Source organism: Mus musculus, chromosome 14, assembly GCF_000001635.26.
Source record: "Mus musculus strain C57BL/6J chromosome 14, GRCm38.p6 C57BL/6J".
Taxonomy (NCBI): Eukaryota; Metazoa; Chordata; class Mammalia; order Rodentia; family Muridae; genus Mus; species Mus musculus.
This window is the reverse complement of record NC_000080.6, coordinates 4055412-4075168: the sequence shown is the minus strand read 5'-3', so window position 1 is coordinate 4075168 and position 19757 is coordinate 4055412. Positions and strand designations below refer to the sequence as shown.

Sequence of the window (19757 nt, the reverse complement as noted above, 5' to 3'; positions counted from 1 at the left end):
TCTACCTTTCTTCCTCTATCTCCCTCTCTCCCTTTCTCCCTCTCTCCTGATGGAGCCTAAACTTTGATGGCCTGATTTCTCCTATTCAGAGAGAAAAACAAAAGATTCCTTGGAGATTCATGTGGAGAAAAGGGATTTTCTGGGACTTCCTGCCATTCTCTCTGGGAGGGAATGAAATTAAGTTAATTAGATACATTTGGATACATATTAGCTTTATTTAGCATTGTTCTGGCTACGTCTTGAGCCTAAAGGAGATATTGCTAGCATAGTAAGTTTCTTGGTTTTCTTTGTTGCTAGCTTTGGAATATAGTCCAGTGTTAGTGAATATAGGCATAATTTAAATTTTAGCCCAAAAAGTATTTGGGGAATTGGGTGTGGTGCTGCACACCTGTATTCACAACAACTAGGTGAAGGAGGAGGGCCCAGATTCGGGAGCCAGCATAAGCTACATATTGAGACTCTGGATCCAGAGACAGGAGAAGAAAAAATGGGGGCTGGGATGTAGATCTGGGACAGAGCATCACTAAAGTAAATAAGTGAGGAGAATCAAAGTGTTTTGCTGTTGGGAATGAGCAGGTAGGAAGATATTTAGCAAAGCATTCCTTAATTGTGGGTGGGAGTGGGTAGCAGATAGGTAGTTACAATTCTAGCTCAGTTTAAAACTGTGGGAGTATTTACAAAATACCTTAAGTGGAGAGAGGCTTGACTATACTTCATTGCCTAAAATGGATTTTATTTTCAAATGGTTTTTAACCTGTTGGCATTAGCTGTTGGCAGTATACCAGTTAATAGTCCAGAATTAATGGACACTTAGGAAGGGAAGTGTTATAAAGCAAAAAGGCCACAATACAAGCTAGAGGTTGTACAGTTCCACTTTCTGCTTGGATGGTGAGAGTCTTTGGCTATGTGGGCTAGGACCACAGAAGTTCCTGTAATCGACAGCACTGTTGCTCACAGAATGTTTTTTTTTTTATCTGGGTATCAACTAAGAAAATTGACACAGGGCAAATTTTTTGAATGTGAAGTTCTGAGTATGGAATACAAATTGATTGCGGAGTCAGTTTCATATTGCTGCCAGGGCAGCCTTCCAGTCTGTGCTGGTTCCATCTGTAGTCCTTTGGCTCTACACTGATCAGGAACATGAGCCCTGCACCATGGCTTCTCAAGTACCCACTCATGGTTTTCAAGATATGACACATAACTCTTAAGTTCTATCACAATTGAAGGTAAAACCGTAGGACATGGGATTATACACTTTAAGTGACTCATGATTCTGCTTGTGAGCAATTGATTAGTTCAGAATAATTGTAAGTACTAATAGAGTGTTCATAAAGTTTTAATCAGCTTTGATGTCTCTTGTACTTTGGAGGTGTGGTATGGCACCTTATTAGGGAGAAAACTGACTGGGGGTTCAGCTTTACTCCTTTCTGTTTAACCCTGACTGTAGCATCTATACACTGTATGGCAAAGACTCTTTCTTGCTTTTGTTTGTTTGTTTGTTTGTTTGAAACAATATCTTGCTGTGTAGCTCTTGCAGGCCTGTTACAATGTAACCCACACTGGCTTCCATTCTTGGCAGCACTCATACCTTAAACTCCAACATGTAAGCTTTCAACAAGATTAGTGATATGTTCTACATGGAAGTTTCATTGTATAGCCCAGGCTGGCCTCTGCCTCTGGAATTCTGTAACCAAAGGTGTGCTCTATAATGGCTCACCAATGGAGATCTCAAAGTAACAGTAATAAAAAGGAATTCGTGAGCAGCAGGGGAGAAATATTTGAAAATCTAAAACACTAAAGAAAGTCAAGGAACTTTTTATGAACCAAATGAGACAATGTGCTATGTATTTGAAATTGTAGTAGGCATTTTGAGAAATAGATTTTGATGCAGGAGACCTGCCATAAATTCCAAGTCAGATTGGGCCTGAGGTATGCTAGGGGACTCCCTCAAAACAAAGAAACACACTGAACAAAGAAAAGACAAGTGGATGTCCCTTAGGTCAGAGAACCACTGTGAAAGCTTTGAACTAAGAGAAGCAGTTAGTAGGTCAGATACTATTTTAAATTGGGGATTCCTTGAAAGTTTCTCAGAAGCAATGGGCTTCCACCAGGCTTTTCCCCTGAGCTGCCTTTAGTGGGAAATGAGGCAGCTTTCCTTTCTTTGCCTACACAGTATTTCCACCCATCCTGGGTTTCCTCTACAGCTGCAGATGCTGTAGAGTTGCAGTCATTTACTTAGCAGGAACCAGCTTAGACTGGCTTTGCTTTTCAAAGTTACAGGCCTTAGGAGCTGGCTACTGAATTCTGTGTTGATCAGAGCGGGCTGCATGGCTAGGTTTTTATAAGTAACGGATACCTGAACTTTGAGGAATTAATTGCCTGGCTCCTGGATGTGAAGCTGTGCAATGTGTCTCTAAGCAATCAGCATCCTTTCAAAGAGTAAGAAATGGAACCCGTCTTCTTTCCCAAATAGGCATGGGCCTTAGACCACCTTTCACTTCAATCACCCTTGACTGGATTCTGGGAAATGTTACTATATAAAACCCGAAAGTTTAATGTGTAGGTTGAAATACAGGATAGCTGCCAAAGTGACCTTTCACTATATAGAGTGTGGGGAAGAGAACATTAGAATCATAATCACATTTTGGTCCCAGCTTGTGCCCTCTGTCTTCTTTACATTAAAAGGAAAAGTCTGAACTGTGTCAGGCCTTTTACTAGGGGTCTTTGTCTTGACTTGTCTGTGACCAAATAGTCAGACTAAGACAAAGGTCAATAAAAGGGCATTGTTTTGTTTTTGGCCGTGTATAGGCTTTCTGTACTCTAGGCACTGATCTGGATCTCCGACCAAGGTCATTTAATGCTATTGTTTCTTAGAAAGTTCTCGGCATGTGTACTTGTAGGTACAGAAGTTCATACTATAGGGCCAGAAGGACGTTTGAAGTCCATTTTACCCCGTGTTTTCCCTCGCTAAAGGGAATAACTGAAGCACAAGAGAGGCTGTCTCTGTGTTTGAGAAACATGGCAGCACTCTCTTGCTGAATGAGCTAAAGGGATTTCACGTTTTCAGTGTAGTTAAAATCTCTTAGAGCTGGCAGCGGATCATTGCTGGGCTTAAGGTTGCACCTGAAACCTGAAAGAATCAAAACCCCAAATCTTAGTTTCCAGGAATTTTCAAGTTCAAGGCTAAGTGACAAACTAAGGGAGGAACCTGAAGGGCTAAAAGAATTGATCTACTGAAGAGAACACCCCCTCCCCCCCCCCCCCCCCCCCCGCCAAGTCGGTAGGGACTTCACCATTGGAAAATCACTAACAGTACTGTGAAGTTTTCTAAGGTGGACAGCAGGAAGCCTGTCCTTTTCCTACCCTCTCCCTCATCCCCTCTTCCCCCACCTGTGTAGGATTTTGAGGTCGAATGTGCATTGTGCACTGCTGCTGCAAGGTAGCTCTTCCCTGTGGCTGTGCTGAAGCAGCTGGCCAGGGAAGCCTGGGAGCTGAGGCTCCAGCCTGTGGATTCTCTTTCCTCAGACTTTAGTCTGGACCAGGGAGAGGTGTTCTCTCCTGTGGATGTGTGTATATATATTCTTTACTTTATACTTTGTTCACGTAGTTCGGTGCATTCTTCCAGACATTCTGGATGGGCGCTTTAGCCTAGACATTTATTTCGGCATATTGTCATCTTGCGCTGCATGCATGTCCTCTCTTGTTTCTGAGTCCTCACCATACCCTTCCCAGCTTCCTGTTAGCCAAAGGGAATCACTCTTTCTGAAACAAAAGCTCTCAGAGCAGAGCTGAACCTCCCAGAAAATGCTCTTCTCTACCTAATGCGCCAGATGGGGGTGGGCCCGAAGCTAAACAGCACTGTAGAGGTGGCCTAAAGGACCGGAAGCCCCGGACAGAGGTGCGGAGGTAAGGTCCTAGCAATGGTGCTGAGTGAGGGTCCGTAAGACCCAGTTCTTCTCCTGTGCAGAGGGAACTTTTACTTAGCTTGTAGTCGGAGTATGTGGAGGGATTCGGGGTTCAGTGTGCACCCCAGAACATAGGAGATAGCTCCATGTCCCCCTTTCCCTCAGGAGCCTTCTCCTCACTCCTGCTGCCTAGAACAAGGGGAGGAGGATCTCCACTGCCTGGCCTGCTGCATCATGCCCCTGCCTATCTCTACTCTCCATTTCCTCTGAGCCCTCCAGACCCTAGGAAGAGTGAGAGGGCGGTCCTTCGAGGCTTATCTCGACATCTGTCATCTCATTCTGGTGCTGGTCATATCCTGGGTCAGCAACACCAGAACATCCCAAGGCTGGGTGCCCAGGCGTGAAGTGCACAGAGGACCCAAGAGGTCTAGGCAGGGGAGGCTTGTGATCCAGGGTCCCGGGTCCAGGGTGCTGCGCAGAGGGGATCGCGGAAGATGGTGCTAGCTAGGGGCAGGGCTCAAACTTTCAGGCAGAGCCCAGCAGCTGACCACAGCCCCTGGGGCACTGCTGTGTCCCTGCAGGAATCAGAGAGGATGCCTGGGCCTGCAGCCAGCACCACCCTCAGGGCTTCGCAGGAGGAGCTGTCCCTGGGGCCAGTGTGGTTTGCCCCACTGCTGCAGGACCTGGAGAGGATTCATCCTACAGTGAATTGGAGCATGAGGGGCCCCAGAAGCTGATCCATAAAGTGTCCACCTCTGAACAGATGGGGACCAAGGTAAGGCTCAGGCGTGGACCTGTGAGAGGGCTGTGGGCAGAGGGAATGCTCTGGGAGATCCCTGGAAGTGGTATCCAGAAGAGTGGTGCAGGAGGGCCAGGGGGTGGGGCGGCCTGGATGGGGCGTGGCCTGGCGCAGAGGACTGGAAGGTGCTCTAGGGATTCCTGAGGTGGGTTGAAGAGATATCTACGGTGTGTTCTGGAACACTTGTCTAGCCATCATAGCAAGCATCTTGAAGCACGGTTAGAGCTTGGTGGCGAGTTCCCACCTAGGAAACTTAAAGGGAGTTTGGTTGTTCACCCATGAGCTGCATGCTATGGAAGCCCTGCTGGAAGCTGTATTCTGCCAGCCACTGTGCTTTCCCACCCACAGCAAGCTGAGCAGCTTGAGTCTCTCAGTCAGTTTCCCTTGGGTGCTGTGCCCACAGGCTGCCCAGGCTTCTGTGTTGCAGGTTCCCTCAAAGTGTAGGGCTCAGACATCCATGGTGGTTCATCACAAATTAATTTCTTTAGGGTATTTCAGGGTCTGGTAGTGCTTTTGTGGCATTTTTGTGCTGATTAGTCTCAAAGTTGAGCTTTCCTTTAATAATGAAGGCAGAGGCTACTGGATGTTAAGGGACTTAGATATTTTAACATTCTTCTTAGTTTAGAAGTCTTCAACACCTAGACTGTCGTTAGTGGAGGAGTTAAAGCAAGATTTTGAGGAGGGAAATGATTAAATTAGTGGATGCTCCCTCTAGTAACAGATTTGCAAAAGCAATTCATCTACAGTCATTTCATGACAATTAGCTGCCTAAGGCTTATGGGAGTCTTACATGGAAACAATTTGGACTTCAGTTACCAGAGTCAAAGGTTGCTTCAGCCATGTTTACTCAGACATCTTGGAACTACTGTTTAATGGAGACGGATTTGAAGTTCATAGCATTTGTAATTTTTCTGAATTTCGATTTTTTGAAAACTAAAACTAACCATACTTTTAACTTGTGAAAAATTTTTCAAAACAAAACAAAAACAAAAATAAACAAACCAAAAGACACAAAACCCTGGCCGGACAGTGGTGGCACAAGCCTTTAATCCCAACACTCCTGAGGCAGAGGCAGGCAGATTTCTGAGTTCAAGACTGGTCTACAAAGGATGTTCCAAGACAGCCAGGACTATGCAGAGAAACCCCGTGTCATAAAAAACAAAACAAAACAAAACGAACAAACAAACCTGAAAAAGTGAGTTAAAGAGAAAAATGGCAGGTTTCAAAAATGGCACATCATATACTTATATGCAATGGTCAAAATTCCATGCCTATTAATATCAATATCGGCTAGTAAGAATCATGCCATTTGAAAAAAATTAGGGATGGCATAAATTGAACTGAGGAAGTAAGATTGAACAAAAAATTTGATAGAGGGCACTATTAAGTTGTTGGCTTAATGAACATGAAAGATTGTAATGTTTAATTTTTGGATAAAGCATGTTTATTACGGCTACAATAAATCTAAGAAAATGTTTTTGTTTGTTTCTTTTTGTTTTGTTGTTGTTGTGGTTTTTTGAGACAGCGTTTCTCTGTATAGCCCTGGCTGTCCAGGAACTCACTTTGTAAACCAGGCTCTCTTCAAACTCAGAAATCTGCCTGCCTCTGACTCCTGAGTGCTGGGATTAAAGGTGTTTGGGTTTTTTTTTTTTTTTTTTTTTTTTGGACTTTCTGACAAACATTTGCCACGATTATGGCTAATTATCAAGTTTTGGAATACTGCTTCTGATATTCATATCAGAATATCAGGAAATCTGCATTTTATACTGGCTCATATGTCAGTATTTATAAAAAATGGTTTTGTGTTCAAACATCTGAAGTCACAGTAATAAGTTGCTAAGACTAATGGGCCTCTGCCTCATGGCCCACCTCCTGCAGTCCAGGCTGTAACTTGTGCTGTGGTGCCCATCACTGTGGCACTCCAGGCTGTAGCTTGTGCTGTTGTGCCCATCATGGTGGCTCTTAGCTCACATACTGCTCCTGAGAGGAGAAGGTGAGGTCTGTGGAGGAGGTAATTTAAGTAGAGCTACTAAAGGTAACAGTGGGTTCCTAGTCTTTGGGAATTATCCAGGTAAGAAGAGAAGCACCCTTAGGAGAATGAAGATATTTCCTCATCTTCTCACTAGGAGTATAAGGTGAGAGAGGCTTGAATAGAGGCACAGGCCCCAGATTTGGCTAAGGCTTAGTTGGTTTTGAGGCCACACTAACAGTGTTTTCTCAGTCATCCTGAAGATACATCAAGACCCTCTAAGTATGATGGGTTAGGATTACTAATAGTGCGTTTAGTTCTGCATTCACACACTTATACATACTACATGCTTACATATAGATGTGCAAATGTGCTCCTGATCGAGTTGTGTAGTTAGGTGTATGGCCCACAGGTGAGTGTGTTGTTCATAGAACTTGAAAATATTTGAGGGGAGGAGCAAGGACTCGGACTGTAAGGTGCTTGCTGTGTAAGTGGAGGAACTGAGGCACATCCCCAATACTCATGTGTCTTTGTTGCCTTTTTGTTGCTGTGATAAAAATACCTTGACCAGGAGAGCTTATAGAAGATTGTTTTGGCGCTTTTACTTCCAAAAGCATAAGAGGTCATCCTGGTGTGGAGGCATGGCTGCATGAGGCAGGCATAGCAGTAGAAGCAGGAAGCTGCAGCATGATGCACTGAAGGCCTGGAACAGAGAGAGCCAACTGAGAGCAGTGTGAAGCTTTAAATTCCCAGACCCTGCCCCCCCCCAAGTGAGGTACTTCCTCCAGAAAGAAACTCCTAATTCCTTCCCAAATAATGCCACTGACTGAGGACCAAGTGTTTACATTCCATAGACTGGGGGCATGCTTGTGTGGAGTGGGGGTAGGGAGGGGTCAGGGATGGGGGCAATCATTCTTATTCAGACCCCTCTACCACATTTGATAAAAGACAGGTGCTGGGGAGGCATTCACAGGAGGATCCCCATGAGTTGTTGGCCAAGCCAATCAGAGATTCAGGTTTAAGGATCAACCTTGTCCAAAAATTAAAGAGCAAAGTGACTAAAGAAGACAGCTGCAGGTCATAGTGATGCCAGCCTTTAATCCCAGCACTTGGGAGGCAGAGGCAGGTGGATTTCTGAGTTTGAGGCCAGCCTGGTCTACAAAGTAAGTTCCAGGAAAGCCAGGGCTACACAGAGAAATCCTGTCTCAGAAGAAGAAGAAGAAGAAGAAGAAGAAGAAGAAGAAGAAGAAGAAGAAGAAGAAGAAGAAGAAGAAGAAGAAGAAGAGGAGGAGGAGGAGGAGGAGGAGGAGGAGGAGGAGGAGGAGGAGGAGGAGGAGGAGGAGGAGGAGGAGGAGGAGGAGGAAGAGGAAGACAGCTGACCATGACCTCATCGAATATGTGCTTGTGACGTGCACGCACGTGCACACACACACACAAATATCTTTCCATGAATGACTGCATAGTTATGAAATACTTGCAATGTGAATATTATCATTAGAACAAGCCCACTCACTTTAGTTCCCATTGAAGATCCCCGGGGTCATTCCCCTGTTTGGCAGGCAGTGAACAGTGCAGAACAGTTTGGGCTGGGGAGGCAGCTCACTGGTAGACTGCTTTGCTAGCATGCATGAAGCTCTGGATTTAGTTCCCAGTATTGCATAGAAACAAGGTGCAGTGTCACTCACCTGGAATTCTAATGCTCAGGACATAGAGGCAGGGGATAAGTGCTTCAAGACTATCCTCATTTACAAAGGGAGTCCCAGGCCAGCCTGGACTACATCAAACTCAGTCTCAAAACCAAACTAACAAAAGGCCAGAGTTTAAGTAATTAACCTTGTTTGAAATACTTTTTGTAAATATTTCATGATACACTAAAGTATTTGCATACTAAAATGGGCATTGCTTTACTTGAGACATTTGAAAAGTGTCTAGGCATTTTCTTAATTGAAAACATTGTACAAGCTGGCAATGGGTATTTTAATTATACTGCTCAGAAGGCTGAGGCAAGAGGATGGTAAATTTGACTACAGTCTGGCCTATCTTGTAAGGCCCTATCTCAAAACAACAATAAGACATGTATGTAGTCAGACATACTGTCTTAGTTAGGGTTTCATTTCTATGAAGAGACACCTTGACCAAGGCAACAGAGGGAGAGCATTTAATTGGGGCTGGCTTACAGGTTCAGAGGTTCAGTCCATTATCATCAAGGCTGGAGCATGGCAGTATCCAGGCAGGCATGGTATAGGAATATTTGAGAATTCCACATCTTGTTCCAAAGTCAAGCAGGAGAAGACTAGCATCCAGGCAGCTAGGAGGAGAGTCTACAAGCCCACCCCCACACTGTCACACTTCTTCCAATAAGGCCATGCCTTCTTTAACAAGGCCATAACTCCTAATAGTGCCACTCCCTGGGCCAAGCATATTCAAACCCACACATACTAACAATACAAGAGGCTACAGGAAAGGATTCTAGCCATGAGAGAAATCCCATCTTCCACTGATCTCTGGTTTCCTCTCAGAGGCAATCGTAAGTGATGTTTTCTTGCGGTGCTTCCAGAAAATCTCTATGCACTTACAAGTGTTATATATTATTTATGTACAACATACACGTAAGAATATATATATATATATATATATATATATATGTATATATACACACATATAAACACACACACACATATATATATGCATTTATACATTTTTTTAAGATAACCAAATAACATGGTATATACCTGTAGTCCCAGCACCAGGGAAACTGATGCAGGAGGATTGCCTAAAGATCAAGGCTAACTTGGGTGACATAGTGAGACCCTCTCTCAAAAAATAGACATTTAGAAAATATCACTGTCTATTTTTGTATTCGTAGATATTTCTACACACACACAATGTGTATATATTCTGTTTAAAAACTGCTAGTAGGACTATTCCCTAATGGCTTTCTGTATATTTACTTCCTTCTTTTTAGTGATAGTAGGCCATTCAGATGAGCTGTGCTAAATTGCTTTCAGCAGTTCAAAGTTGGCAAAGTGTAGACAGTTTCATTTGGTTGAAATAACACGGTATGAGATCATTTAATTAATCATTTTAGTGGGAGGAAATTGGTGGTTTTAGGACAGTACACTAATCTCACCATTTTGGGGGGCGGGGTAGTGTATAGGACAACTTTTAATGTAAAGAATAGGATGTGTGTGTGTGTGTGTGTGTGTGTGTGTGTGAGAGAGAGAGAGAGAGAGGGGGAGGGAGAGAGAAAGACACGGAGGAGGGAGAGGGAGGGAGGGAGAGAGAGAGAGACAGAGACAGAGAAACAGAGAGAGAGAGAGACAGAGACAGAGAAACACAGAGACAGACAGACAGACAGACAGACAGACAGACAGACAGACAGGCAGAGAAAAAGAAGTGTGCTGGCCAGCCGGCCACCATCCGGACCAGAGGACAGGTGTCCGCCTGGCTTGGGAGGCGGCCCCAGCCTCAGCAGCAGCGGTCGCCATCTTGGTTCCGGGACTCAGCAGAACTTAGGAAATTAGTCTGAACAGGTGAGAGGGTGCGCCAGAGAACCGGACAGCTTCTGGGACAGGCAGAAGCACAGAGCCGCTGAGGCAGCACCCTTGGCGGGCCTCAGACAGCCGGCCACCGTCCGGACCAGAAGACAGGTGTCCGCCTGGCTTGGGAGGCGGCCTCAGCCTCAGCAGCAGCAGTCGCCATCTTGATTCCGGGACTCCCTGGAACTTAGGAATTTAGTCTGCACAGGTGAGAGTCTGCACCACAGAAGCTGACAGCTTCTGGGAACTGCCAAAGCAACACAGCTTCTGAGAAAGTCCCTGTTTTGGGCCTTCTTCTTAGGCCAGCAGGAGGTCCAAAAACAAGATATCTGCGCACCTTCCCTGTAAGAGAGCTTGCCAGCAGAGAGTGCTCTGAGCACTGAAACTCAGAGGAGAGAATCTGTCTCCCAGGTCTGCTGATAGACGGTAACAGAATCACCAGAAGAACAATCTCTAAACAGAGTCAACTATAACTACTAACTCCAGAGATTACCAGATGGCGAAAGGTAAACGTAGGAATCTTACTAACAGGAACCAAGACCACTCACCATCATCAGAACCCAGCACTCCCACTTCGTCCAGTCCAGGACACCCCAACACACCTGAAAACCTAGACCTAGATTTAAAAGCATATCTCATGATGATGGCAGAGGACACCAAGAAGGACTTTAATAAATCACTTAAAGAAATACAGGAGAACACTGCTAAAGAGTTACAAGTCCTTAGAGAAAAACAGGAAAACACAATCAAACAGGTTGAAGTCCTTACAGAAAAAGAGGAAAAAACATACAAACAGGTGATAGAAATGAACAAAACCATACTAGACCTAAAAAGGGAAGTAGACACAATAAAGAAAACTCAAAGTGAGGCAACACTGGAGATAGAAACCCTAGGAAAGAAATCTGGAACCATAGATTTGAGCATCAGCAACAGAATACAAGAGATGGAAGAGAGAATCTCAGGTGCAGAAGATTCCATAGAGAACATCAGCACAACAATCAAAGAAAATGGAAAATGCAAAAAGATCCTAACTCAAAATATCCAGGAAATCCAGGACACAATGAGAAGACCAAACCTACGGGTAATAGGAGTGGATGAAAATGAAGATTTTCAACTCAAAGGACCAGCAAACATCTTCAACAAAATTATTGAAGAAAACTTCCCAAATCTAAAGAAAGAGATGCCTATGAACATACAAGAAGCCTACAGAACTCCAAATAGACTGGACCAGAAAAGAAATTCCTCCCGACACATAATAATCAGAACATCAAATGCACTAAATAAAGATAGAATACTAAAAGCAGTAAGGGAAAAAGGTCAAGTAACATATAAAGGCAAGCCTATCAGAATTTACACCAGATTTTTCACCAGAGACTATGAAAGCCAGAAGAGCCCGGACAGATGTTATACAGACACTAAGAGAACACAAATTCCAGCCCAGGCTACTATACCCAGCCAAACTCTCAATTACCATAGATGGAGAAACCAAAGTATTCCACGACAAAACCAAATTCACACATTATCTCTCCATGAATCCAGCCCTTCAAAGGATAATAACAGAAAAAAACCAATACAAGAACGGGAACAACGCCCTAGAAAAAACAGGAAGGTAATCCCTCAACAAACCTAAAAGAAGACAGCCACAAGAACAGAATGCCAACTTTAACAACAAAAATAACAGGAAGCAACAATTACTTTTCCTTAATATCTCTTAACATCAATGGTCTCAACTCCCCAATAAAAAGACATAGACTAACAAACTGGCTACACAAACAAGACCCGATATTTTGCTGCTTACAGGAAACTCATCTCAGAGAAAAAGATAGACACTACCTCAGAATGAAAGGCTGGAAAACAATTTTCCAAGCAAATGGTATGAAGAAACAAGCTGGAGTAGCCATCCTAATATCTGATAAGATTGACTTCCAACCCAAAGTCATCAAAAAAGACAAGGAGGGGCACTTCGTTCTCATCAAAGGTAAAATCTTCCAAGAGGAACTCTCAATTCTGAATATCTATGCTCCAAATACAAGGGCAGCCACATTCATTAAAGAAACTTTAGTAAAGCTCAAAGCACACATTGCACCTCACACAATAATAGTGGGAGACTTCAACACACCACTTTCACCAATGGACAGATCATGGAAACAGAAACTAAACAGGGACACAATGAAACTAACAGAAGTGATGAAACAAATGGATCTGACAGATATCTACAGAACATTTTATCCTAAAACAAAAGGATATACCTTCTTCTCAGCACCTCATGGTACCTTCTCCAAAATTGACCACATAATAGGTCACAAAACAGGCCTCAACAGATTCAAAAATATTGAAATTGTCCCATGTATCCTATCAGATCACCATGGTCTAAGGCTGATCTTCAATAACAAAAAAAATAATAGAAAGCCAACACTCACCTGGAAACTGAACAACACTCTTCTCAATGATACCTTGGTCAAGGAAGGAATAAAGAAAGAAATTAAAGACTTTTTAGAGTTTAATGAAAATGAAGCCACAACGTACCCAAACCTTTGGGACACAATGAAAGCATTTCTACGAGGGAAACTCAAAGCTCTGAGTGCCTCCAAGAAGAAACGGGAGAGAGCACATACTAGCAGCTTGACAACAAATCTAAAAGCTCTAGAAAAAAAGGAAGCAAATTCACCCAAGAGGAGTAGACGGCAGGAAATAATCAAACTCAGGGGTGAAATCAACCAAGTGGAAACAAGAAGAACTATTCAAAGAATTAACCAAACGAGGAGTTGGTTCTTTGAGAAAATCAACAAGATAGATAAACCATTAGCTAGACTCACTAGAGGGCACAGGGAAAAAATCCTAATTAACAAAATCAGAACTGAAAAGGGAGACATAACAACAGATCCTGAAGAAATCCAAAACACCATCAGATCCTTCTACAAAAGGCTATACTCAACAAAACTGGAAAACCTGGACGAAATGGACAAATTTCTGGACAGGTACCAGGTACCAAAGTTGAATCAGGATCAAGTTGACCTTCTAAACAGTCCCATATCCCCTAAAGAAATAGAAGCTGTTATAAATAGTCTCCCAGCTAAAAAAAGCCCAGGAACAGAGGGGTTTAGTGCAGAGTTCTATCAGACCATCAAATAAGATCTAATTCCAGTTCTGCACAAACTTTTTCACAAGATAGAAGTAGAAGGTACTCTACCCAACTCATTTTATGAAGCCACTATTACTCTGATACCTAAACCACAGAAAGATCCAACAAAGATAGAGAACTTCAGGCCAATTTCTCTTATGAATATCGATGCAAAAATCCTCAATAAAATTCTCGCTAACTGAATCCAAGAACACATTAAAGCAATCATCCATCCTGACCAAGTAGGTTTTATTCCAGGGATGCAGGGATGGTTTAATATACGAAAATCCATCAATGTAATCCATTATATAAACAAACTCAAAGACAAAAACCACATGATCATCTCGTTAGATGCAGAAAAAGCATTTGACAAGATCCAACACCCATTCATGATAAAAGTTCTGGAAAGATCGGGAATTCAAGGCCCATACCTAAACATGATAAAAGCAATCTACAGCAAACCAGTAGCCAACATCAAAGTAAATGGAGAGAAGCTGGAAGCAATCCCACTAAAATCAGGGACTAGACAAGGCTGCCCACTTTCTCCCTACCTTTTCAACATAGTACTTGAAGTATTAGCCGGAGCAATCTGACAACAAAAGGAGATCAAGGGGATACAAATTGGAAAAGAGGAAGTCAAAATATCACTTTTTGCAGATGATATGATAGTATATATAAGTGACCCCAAAAACTCCACCAGAGAACTCCTAAACCTGATAAACAGCTTCGGTGAAGTAGCTGGATATAAAATAAACTCAAACAAGTCAATGGCCTTTCTCTATACAAAGAATAAACAGACTGAGAAAGAAATTAGGGAAACAACACCCTTCTCAATAGTCACAAATAATATAAAATATCTCGGCGTGACTCTAACTAAGGAAGTGAAAGATCTGTATGATAAAAACTTCAAGTCTCTGAAGAAAGAAATTAAAGAAGATCTCAGAAGATGGAAGGATCTCCCATACTCATGGACTGGCAGGATCAACATTGTAAAAATGGCTATCTTGCCAAAAGCAATCTACAGATTCAATGCAATCCCCATCAAAATTCCAACTCAATTCTTCAATGAATTAGAAGGAGCAATTTGCAAATTCATCTGGAATAACAAAAAACCTAAGATAGCAAAAACTCTTCTCAAGGATAAAAGAACCTCTGGTGGAATCACCATGCCTGACCTAAAGCTTTACTACAGAGCAATTGTGATATAAACTGCAGGGTACTGGTATAGAGACAGAGAAGTAGACCAATGGAATAGAATTGAAGACCCAGAAATGAACCCACACACCTATGGTCACTTGATCTTCGACAAGGGAGCTAAAACCATCCAGTGGAAGAAAGACAGCATTTTCAACAATTGGTGCTGGCACAACTGGTTGTTATCATGTAGAAGAATGCAAATCGATCCATACTTATCTTCTTGTACTAAGGTCAAATCTAAGTGGATCAAGGAACTTCACATAAAACCAGAGACACTGAAACTTATAGAGGAGAAAGTGGGGAAAAGCCTTGAAGATATGGGCACAGGGGAAAAATTCCTGAACAGAATAGCAATGGCTTGTGCTGTAAGATCAAGAATTGACAAATGGGACCTAATGAAACTCCAAAGTTTCTGCAAGGCAAAAGACACCGTCAATAAGACAAAAAGACCACCAACACATTGGGAAAGGATCTTTACCTATCCTAAATCAGATAGGGGACTAATATCCAATATATATAAAGAACTCAAGAAGGTGGACTTCAGAAAATCAAATAACCCCATTAAAAAATGGGGCTCAGAACTGAACAAAGAATTCTCACCTGAGGAATACCGAATGGCAGAGAAGCACCTGAAAAAATGCTCAACATCCTTAATCATCAGGGAAATGCAAATCAAAACAACCCTGAGATTCCACCTCACACCAGTCAGAATGGCTAAGATCAAAAATTCAGGTGACAGCAGATGCTATGTGGATGTGGAGAAAGAGGAACACTCCTCCATTGTTGGTGGGATTGCAGGCTTGTACAACCACTCTGGAAATCAGTCTGGCAGTTCCTCAGAAAATTGGACATAGTACTACCGGATGATCCAGCAATACCTCTCCTGGGCATATATCCAGAATATGCCCCAACTGGTAAGAAGGACACATGCTCCACTATGTTCATAGCAATAGCCAGAAGCTGGAAAGAACCCAGATGCCCCTCAACAGAGGAATGGATACAGAAAATGTGGTACATCTACACAATGGAGTACTACTCAGCTATTAAAAAGAATGAATTTATGAAATTCCTAGCCAAATGGATGGACCTGGAGGGCATCATCCTGAGTGAGGTAACACATTCACAAAGGAACTCACACAGTATGTACTCACTGATAAGTGGATATTAGCCCAAAACCTAGGATACCCAAGATATAAGATACAATTTCCTAAACACATGAAACTCAAGAAAAATGAAGACTGAAGTGTGGACACTATGCCCCTCCTTAGAAGTGGGAACAAAACACCCTTGGAAGGAGTTACAGAGACAAAGTTTGGAGCTGAGATGAAAGAATGGACCATGTAGAGACTGCCATATCCAGGGATCCACCCCATAATCAGCATCCAAACGCTGACACCATTGCATACACTAGCAAGATTTTATTGAAAGGACCCAGATGTAGCTGTCTCTTGTGAGACTATGCCGGGGCCTAGCAAACACAGAAGTGGATGCTCACAGTCAGCTAATGGATGGATCATAGGGCTCCCAATGGAGTAGCTAGAGAAAGTACCCAAGGAGCTAAAGGGATCTGCAACCCTATAGGTGGAACAACATTATGAACTAACCAGTACCCCGGAGCTCTTGACTCTAGAAGCATATGTATCAAAAGATGGCCTAGTCGGCCATCACTGGAAAGAGAGGCCCATTGGACACGCAAAATTTATATGCTCCAGTACAGGGGAACGCCAGGGCCAAAAAGGGGGAGTGGGTGGGTAGGGGAGTGGGGGTGGGTGGGTATGGGGGACTTTTGGTATAGCATTGGAAATGTAAAAGAGCTAAATACCTAATAAAAAATTAAAAAAAAAAAAAAAGAAGTGTGCTGGCACTGCCCCAGCTCAGGGCTAAGACTGTGCTTTGAAGGGCATGTAGTTTGACAGTGATCTCCTGTATCTTAGTGCCCTCCTCACCTCCATCTTTTTTGATGTCTTTGGTCCATTTTGTTCATCTTCCTATTGACTAGGTACATTTTTTTCCTCTTTACTCATTCTCTGTTTTTCACTTGTATCTTTTCTCCTATCAGCTGAGTAGGACTTCAGGTAGTTACATTTACGTTGCTATGTGATAAGCAAGATGATTTTGTGTCCAATTTAATTTCCCAAAGGCAAAAAAAATCTGCAGGCTTGAAAGAGATGTTGGCTTGAAAAAGGCAACTGGGAGCAGTAAGGTTTCCATTCTTGGTTTTCCTCTTTACCCTTCTGTATGTTCCCTGTGAGGTGGAGTTCCCTTTAGACTCAGTGCTGTAGGTATTTCATATGCATTTCGTAGATATCAATGGTCTGAAAGGACATTGCTATAAACTCTGAATGTGAATAAGTCTGTTTGCGCCTTTTGTTGGCCTGTGAGTACAGTAATCTTTCATTATGCCTCAATGGCTGGAGATTGTTGCTCTACTTTCAAGCTGGCATAGTTAATGGTTGGTCATACGGTGGTACACTCGGATGAGAACTGTCTCCATGACTTTCAGCCATTGAATTATCTCAGCCTGCCTGGCAGCGGTGATGCATGCCTTTAATCCCAGCACTTGAGAGGCAGAGGCAGGCAGATTTCTGACTTCGAGGCCAGCCTGGTCTACAGAGTGAGCTCCAGGACAGCCAGGGCTACATAGAGAATCCCTGTCTCAGAAAAAAAAACCAAAATACCAAAAAAAAAAACACCCAAACAAACAAACAAAAAGAAAAAACAAACAAACAAAACCCCCCAAAACAACAATAAAACAATTATCTCAGCCAAGGTCAGAAAACTTTGTGTGTCAAAAATGTCTCCTGAGTAAGATATGGATTTCTTATTTTGTTTGACATTCATGTATATTCATTGTTAATTCTGAATGGCTTTAAATTGTTCTCTAAATTTGGCAAAAGTGTGCTAAACACAGAACACAGTCAGCTGATGAGTACCTTGCTTTTAATTAATCATGAAAGTAGCTTTAGAGTGAGGCAATTTTGACTTCTGTTTTTCTTCCTTTATGAGATATAGTTTAGGCAATTAAAAGATTATTATCTGATATGCTTGTGTACGACTTTAATCCCACCACTTGGGAGGCAGAGGCAGGTGGATCTCTCTGAGGTTGTAGCCATCCTGCTTAATGTTGTAAGTTCCCCGGACATCCAGGGTTACACTGACAGACCTTGTCTCAAAAAAACAGAACAAAATAAAAAACCCACCACCCCCAAAACTAATAAACGGACAAACAAACAAAGCAACATTCTACCACTGTGGATTATTATTAATTTTTTAATCATGATTTCTCCAGGGAGGAGACAATAGGGCATTTGGTCACTGACTTTCAAATTGTAAATCATTTTGTCTTGGGAGGTCATGGGAGTTTCTACCTAGTGTTTTAAACAGAAACAATAAACTACAAGGTATCATTAAGAATCTCCAGCCTCTGTTTTGTGTGGAAATATTGGGATCTAGGTCCAAATAAGATGAGAAGGGAGAAGTAAGACCAAAGGTTTCCAGACAAGTTGAAGGCCAAGAGGAACATCTGCAATCATCTGGGGCAGAACTCTGCCTACTTTCCTAAAGATCAAGTGCCAAAGATGACTACCTTTGGGGCTATTAGGATTCCCTCAGAATGGCTCATCTCTGAGAATGATGGTCCAGGGAAAAAGGTAGAAGAGGGATGGAGTGATGTTTGTCAGAGGGTTCAAAATTTCTGTCAGACTGATTAAGTAAGGTCTGGAGTATAGAAAAAGTTGATTTTGACATAAACTATGTACAAAGCAAAGATTAAAAAAAAAAGAAAGACTTGCATCCCAAAGGTCCATCATTCTCCTCGAGTCTAAGTGTTTGTGCTCACCTTTACCAGAACTCTGGAGACCTGTGTTCATCCAGGTCTCAGGGCTCATCCAAAACACAGACCTGAACCAGCTGTGGCCAAGTGTTCCTGTGTTGTTGGCTGACCTCTGCCTCAACTTCAGAGACACTGGAGGGGCAGCCTTGGCCTTCAAGCGCCAGACATTCCAGGTCCTCTGCCAGCTAATGGAGTCTTCCACAGAGGCCTGTCATCTCAAAAATAGAAGCTTGAGTATTCCAAAGATTGGGATGCCACTCTATAGTCATGATGAGTTGGTTACGTGAGACCATACAAGTTAACTAATGTTTGTATGACTGTTTTCCTTATTTGAAAGTGAGTAATGAGATCATCTGAGGAGTGATTGCTAAGAATAAAATCACTGATTAACATGAATGATAGGTCTGTACAGAGCATGGGCTTAATTTTCTGGGTCCAGTGCAAATAGCTGGGAGAGTTCAAAACAAATCCAATAGAATCAACAGGAATACTAACAACAACAATTTTTTTAAAACCTGAGTGCTGGAATCACAGGCATGTACCAACTCTGGCTAACTTTTGTATGCTTTTATAATAAACAAACAAACAAACAAACAAACATCCCTATTCCAGTTCTAGCAGTTGCCTCAGAGAGAGCTGTGTGACACTGCATGCTGCTTCCTTTCCCCAGATAGCTCAGGAGATCTTTTCCATCTTCTATGATCTTCTGCAATTTCTTTCCTCAGAGACTTGAAGTTCTCTTTTTTTCCCTTTTTTTATTTGTGATTTTCTTCATTTACATTTCCAATGCTATCCCAAAAGTCCCCCATATCCTCCCCCTACCACTCCCCTACTCACTCACTCCCACTTTTTGGCCCTGGTGTTCCCCTGTACTGAGGCATATAAAGTTTGCAAGAACAAGGGGCCTCTTCTTCCACTGATGGCCAACTAGGCCATCTTCAGATACATACTCAGACTGAGACACGAGCTCCGGCGGAGGGGGGGGGGATTGGTGGGGAGTGTACTGGTTAGTTCATATTTTGTTCCACCTATAGGGTTGCAGATCCCTTTAGCTCCTTGGGTACTTTCTCTAGCTCCTCCATTGGCGGCCATGTGATCCATCCAATAGCTGACTGTGAGCATCCACTTCTATGGCAGTTTCTAGATGATACATCCTTTCTTCTCAACTCCAAATTTTGTCTCTGTAACTCTTTCCTGGGTGTTTTGTTCCCAATTATAAGAAGGGGCAAAGTGTCCACACTTCAGTCTTAGTTCTTCTTGAGTTTCTTGTGTTTTGCAAATTGTATCTCATATCTTGGGTATTCTAAGTTTCTGGGATAATATCCACTTACCAGTGAGTACATATCATGTGAATTCTTTTGTGATTGGGTTACCTCACTCAGTATGATGCTACCT

The 19757-nt window shown here is 42.7% G+C and overlaps 1 protein-coding gene across 2 annotated transcripts in view; it reads left to right on the top strand.

Moving 5' to 3' along the window:
* Positions 1–19757, top strand: part of Gm32966 (predicted gene, 32966) — a 172925-nt gene that overhangs the window by 88047 nt on the left and 65121 nt on the right. For both annotated transcript variants that reach the window (XR_003950938.1, XR_383047.4), the window contains exon 3: positions 4487–4680. The gene's annotated coding sequence lies outside the window, so the exon portion shown is untranslated. The remainder of the gene's footprint in view (positions 1–4486; positions 4681–19757) is intronic.